Raw genomic sequence first — 5,678 nt, 5'->3', positions numbered from 1 at the left:
TTTTTAATATATTTTATGATTTTTTTATAGAGAGGAAGGGAGAGAGCTAGAAACATCGATGAGAGAGAAACATCGACCAGCTGCCTCTTGCACACCCCACTGGGGATGGACCCGCAACCAATGTACATGCCTTTAACCGGAATCAAACCCAGGACCTTTCTTTCCGCAGACCAACGCTCTACCGCTGAGCCAAACCGGTTTCGGCGTGTAAGTCTAATTCTTTCCCCAGGTGGGGGAAGTTTTCTGTCACCATTTCTTCCAGTATTCTTTCGGTATCTTGCTCTCTCTCTTCTGAGACCCCCATAATTCTGATGTTGGTTCGCTTGAAGTTGTCCCAGAGGTTTCTTACATTATCTTCAACTTCCTGGATTCTCTTGTCTTCTTGCTTCTGTGGAGGAGTGTCCTCTGGCTCTTTATGTTCCAAATCTTTGGCTTGATTCTTGCAATCTTCCATTCTGTTTTTAGGACTCTGTATAATATTTTTTATTTCAGACAATGTATTCTTTATTTCTAGTTGATCCCTTTCATATCTCATAGGTCTCATTTATTTTATCAGCCTTTTCTAGGAAATTCTTGAAAAGCCTTATAACTGTGGTTTTGAACTCTATAGCCAGTCACTTTTTGTCCTTCATTTCTTTCTTTTGTGATCTGTTTCTTTGTCTCGGCATTTTCGCTGCTTCCCTGAGTTGGTAGGGTGGCTTTGTGTGCTAAGGTGTCCTATGTGGTTCAGTGGGTCAGCCTCCCAGTTACCTGAGTGTGGACACTCTTGGTCCACCCCTTTATTGTAGTTAAGTCTTGATTGTTGTTGGTATCACTGGGAGGAACTGACCTCCAGGCCAATTGGCTGTGAGGATCAGCTGTGTCTATGCAGGGAAACAGCCTTAATCGCCTAGACTTGGAAAATTGTAAAAGCCTCTGTGCTCAGCTTGGATGGGGCGGAGTTTCAGGGTGGAGCCTACAGCCTTGGCTTCCTGTCAGCCCCACCCTATGAGGTTCCTTAGTCTCAGTGTTCCTCAGTGTCCTTTGTTACTCGCTGAAAGCACCTCTGAGAGAAAGGTGCCCTCAAGTTTCTCCCACTACCAGACAGTCTAGTCTCTCCCTCAATGAGCCCAGAACTGGGATTCAGTGCAGTTGGAAGTGGGGTTAAGAGCAGTCCGGAGCTTTTGTCTCCTTCCCGCTAGGGCAATCTAGTGGCACAGTCAACAGTCCATCCTCTGCACGCAATGTGCGCGTCTCTGGGACTTTGCCTTTCGCTGCTCCCCTGAGTTTCCACCTTACAGCCCAGGCTCCCTCTGGATGAGCCTGGGTCCCCAGGGTCTCACCCAGAACTGGGGTTCAGTGCAGTCAGAACTGGGGTTCAGCACAGTCTGGAGCTTTTATCTCCTTCCCACTAGGGAACGCCAGCCAGGCACTCAGCATCCCCCTCCTCTCTGGCTCCATCCTCTCCCCACGTGCATACCGTGTCTTTGTACCTTAGGCTTTTACAGCTCCTCTGATTTTCCTTCTGGTTTTCTCTTTCCTTCTAGTTGTAGAATTTCCAGTCAGTCAACTTTACTGTAGTTCTGGATAATGTCCATTTGGTACTTTAGTTGTATTTTTTGAAATTGTTGTGCAAGGCCGCAGTTAGGCGTTTGCCTATGCCACCGTCTTGGTTTCTCCCCCTATTCATAGTATTTGGTCTCCTTTGTATAGACATGTATGGATGTATGTATATATCTATGCATGTATGTATGTGGATAATAGTATTATTTTCCCTTCTCTAGCAGCTTTCTCTGAAGAGGTATTTCTATTATTTTCCAGTAGATGGCGGTGACACATAAGATTTTTTTAAAAAATGTTATTGATTAAGGTATTACATATGTGTCCTTAGCCCCCTATTACCCTTCCACCCACCCCCACTCATGCCCTATCCCCCTAATGTCTGTGTCCATTGGTTAGACTTATATGCATGCCTACAAGTCTTTTGGATGATCTTTCTGCCTTACCCCCACCTTACTATACCTTCCCTCTGAGGTTTGACAGTCTGATCAATGCTTCTCTGTCTCTGGATCTGATTTTGTTCATCAGATTATGTGGTTCATTATATTCGATAAATGAGTGAGATCATGTGATATTTATCTTTCTCTGACTGGCTTATTTCACTTTGCATAATGTTCTCCAGTTCGATCCATGCTATTGCAAATGGTAAGAATTCCTTCTTTCTTTTACTGCAGCATAGTATTCAATTGTGTATATGTACCACAGTTTGTTAATCCACTCATCTGCTAATGGGCACTTAGGCTGTTTCCAAATCTTAGCTATGATAAATTGTACTTCTATGAACATAGGGACACATAACATTTTTACCTCTGTGATCTCCCAGAATTGATCTCCGTGGCTTCCAAAAACAGTATGGCCATGCTTCTTAGAGGTGGGGGTATTTTGCCCTCACCATAATGGCGACCCTGGACTTCTGTGGGCCTCCTCCCCCAACACCCCAAGTGCCCCACCTGGGGATCAATCACTGAGGGAAATAAGGGTTCTACTGCAATAGTTCTTGGTTTACAAATAATGTGCTGCTTGCCTCAACACCAATGACAATGGAGTGTGAGTTTGGGGAACCCAAGGGGTGACAGGGTTCTGTGGTTCGGCTCCTTTGTCTGAAATATCACTGCTCGATAGTGGATAGCCACCTGCACACCCGCTGTGCTCTGTCAGACATCTCTGCTGGCTCAGTCACTATTTACCCTCCTCTCCCTGGTGGACTGTCTGCCATGACTCTTTGTTCCTCTTGACGGAAGGAAACACACGCTACTGCCGGCTTCTTCCCCTCTCTTGGCCAAGCTGCAAGCTGCTGGCTGCAAGGCTATGTGAGTGGCTGTCTGAGCTTCTCTCCCTTCTAGCCTCCTTGTTTATTCCTGGTTGCCCGCCTTGAGATGCTTCAAGGTGCGAGTCTCTCAGGCATGCCTATACTAAGTCAGGAAATCTTTGTTGGGTTATAGTTGGTTAACTTGTTAAACAACATTTAATTATGATGTGTCTTGGAAAATCCAGGGGGAGAGGCTAACAGGATCTGTCATGCCACCAATACTCTGATGTCCTGTAACTTCCAATTTGTACTTCTAAATCCCTTCACTTTTTTCACCCATCCCTCCACCTCTTTCTCCCATTTGGCAACTGTCAAAATGTTTTCTGTATCTCTGTGTCTGTTTCTATTCTTCTTGTTCATTTATTTTTTATTTTTAGACTCAATTGTTGATAGATATGTATTTATTGCCATTTCAATGTTCATATTTTTCATTTTTTAACTTCTTCTTAAAGATCCATTAACATTTCATGTAATACTGATTTGGTGGTGTGAATTCCTATAGCTCTTTCTTGTCTGGGAAGCTCTTCATCTGAGCTATTCTAAATTATAGCTTTGCTGGGTAACCTTATTAGTAGTTGTAGGTCCTTGCTTTTCATCACTTTGAATATTTCTTACCACTCCCTCTGGCATGCAAATTTTCTGTTGAGAAGTCATCTGACAGTCTTATGAGAGCTGTCTTATAGGTAACTAACTGCTTTTCTCTTATTCCTTTTAAGATTCACTCTTTTTCTTTGACCTCTTGCATTTTAATTATGATGTGTCTTGGTTTGGGTTATTTTGGGCTCATCTTATTTAAAATGCTCTGCACTTCCTGAGCTTCTGTCTATTTCCTTCACCAGGTTAGGTAAGTTTTGTGTTATTATTTTTTTCAAGTAGGTTTTCAATTTCTTGCTCTCTTTTCCCCAACACCCCTATTATGCGAATATCAGTATGGTTAAAGCTGTTCCAGAGGCTCCTTACACTATCTTCATGTTTTTGGATTTTTTAAACTTGTTTTGATTTCTTATATTGCAAATTGCTGATTTTATCCTCAGGTTCATCCACTCTACCGTTGGTTCCCTATAAAGCACATGTGTCAAACACAAGGCCCGCGGGCCAAATCCAGCCCGCCAGGCCTTGCAATATGGCCCGCACCGCGCTATCATCACTGCACTCCTCTGTCAGTTTATGACATTGTCAGTTTATGACTGTTCAGTAAACCATTTGGCCCGCGATTTAGGCTGGATTTTAGATTTTGGCCCCTTCTCTGATTGAGTTCGACACCCCTACTATAAAGTATTCTTCATTTTAGTTAGTGTATCCTTCATTTCTGCTTGTTTTTTATGGTTTCTATTTCCTTTTTAATGCTATTGAAGTTCTCACTAAGTTCCTTGAGCATCCTTATAATTGTTTTTTTGAACTCCGTATTTGGTAGTAGGTGTTCTTTGGGACCCAGTGGTGCAGACTTCTTGGTTACTGAGCTGAGTGCTCCAGGAATGTTCTTTATGTGAGATATGTAGGTCCTCCTGTTGTCATTGATTCTTGATTGCCATTGGCCCATTCAAGGGTAGGATTGACTCTCAGGCTGTCTGACTGTGAGGCTTAACCCTGACCACAGTATGCAAGCTGCTCTACAGGTGCTGAGAAAACAAAACAAAACAATACAATACAAAATAAAAGGATAAGAAAAGGAGAGAAAGAAGAAATAAGGAAAAGAAAAAATATGAAAAGATAGAAGAAAAAAACAAAAGAATAAGAAAAGGAAAAAGAAGAACAAAAAGACAAGGATAAAAAGAAATATAAAAGATAAAAGAAACAAAAAAGAAAGAAAGGAGTAAAAAGGTAAAAGTGGAGTTTGCCTTAACAGAGTTCAGTGCCTGCTGCAATCTCCCTAGGTATGTGCTGTGTGGAAAGTTTGTTGGAACCTGCTTCAATGCTGTCTGGACCTGGCCATTTGGTGGGTTGGTTCTGGGTATCTTATGATGGACTCTGGTGTAAGCCAATGTCAGACACTGTGTATGTCTGCCCCTTAGCAATCTGTTTGAAACTGCAAGCACATGAGGGGCTCCCCTCTGCTCTACAGGTGCTGAGAAAACAAAACAAAACAAAACAAAATAAAGAATAAGAAAAAGAGAAAGAAGAAAAAAATAAGAAAAGAAATAAGGAAAATAAAAATATGAAAAGTCCATTGTTTACATTATTTACAGACTCCAGACTCTCCTCAGGTGTGGCTCTGCATGGGAAGGACTAAGCTGTGCTCCAAAGTTGGTTTTCACCAGCACTGGGCCCAGGGGCAGGCCAGCAAATGTCCCAAGACAGCCCAGTATCCACCTCCACCTGCCTCTGCTTGCTGCCTGCCTGTTGTGCTTAGTCACCAAAAAGATTCACTCACTGCCCTGCCTGTCCCCTCAATGGTTAGAGCATCAGCCCACACAATGAAAGGTTGTGGGTTTGATTCCAGTCAAGGTCGGGGTGTGTGTGGGAGGCAACCAATCAATGTGTTTCTCTCACTTTGATGTTTCTCTCTCTGTGTGCGTCTCTCTATCCCTTCCACTCTCTCAAAAAAATTAATGGGAAAAGTATCCTTGGTGAGGATTAACACAAAAAAATGAAGAAAAAGTTTTAAAAAATTTTAAAAAAAGGGGTCAGTCACTAAAAGAGCCTCTGGCAGAATCAAGATGATGGGCTACTGCATCTCCCATGTTCAGGCTTCAGGGAAGACAGTGGGTGTGATCCCCTAGAGCAGTGTTTCCCAAAGTGTGGTATGCATACCCCCAGGGGTACGAGAAGAGTTTGGTGGGGGTACGCATTGCTAAGCAAGGTGCACCTAATTCTACGTTCTCATGAGTAC

Source organism: Pipistrellus hanaki (genome assembly GCF_964339955.1).
Source record: "Pipistrellus hanaki genome assembly, chromosome: 3".
NCBI classification, from domain to species: domain Eukaryota; kingdom Metazoa; phylum Chordata; class Mammalia; order Chiroptera; family Vespertilionidae; genus Pipistrellus; species Pipistrellus hanaki.
This window is presented reverse-complemented; position numbering follows the sequence as displayed.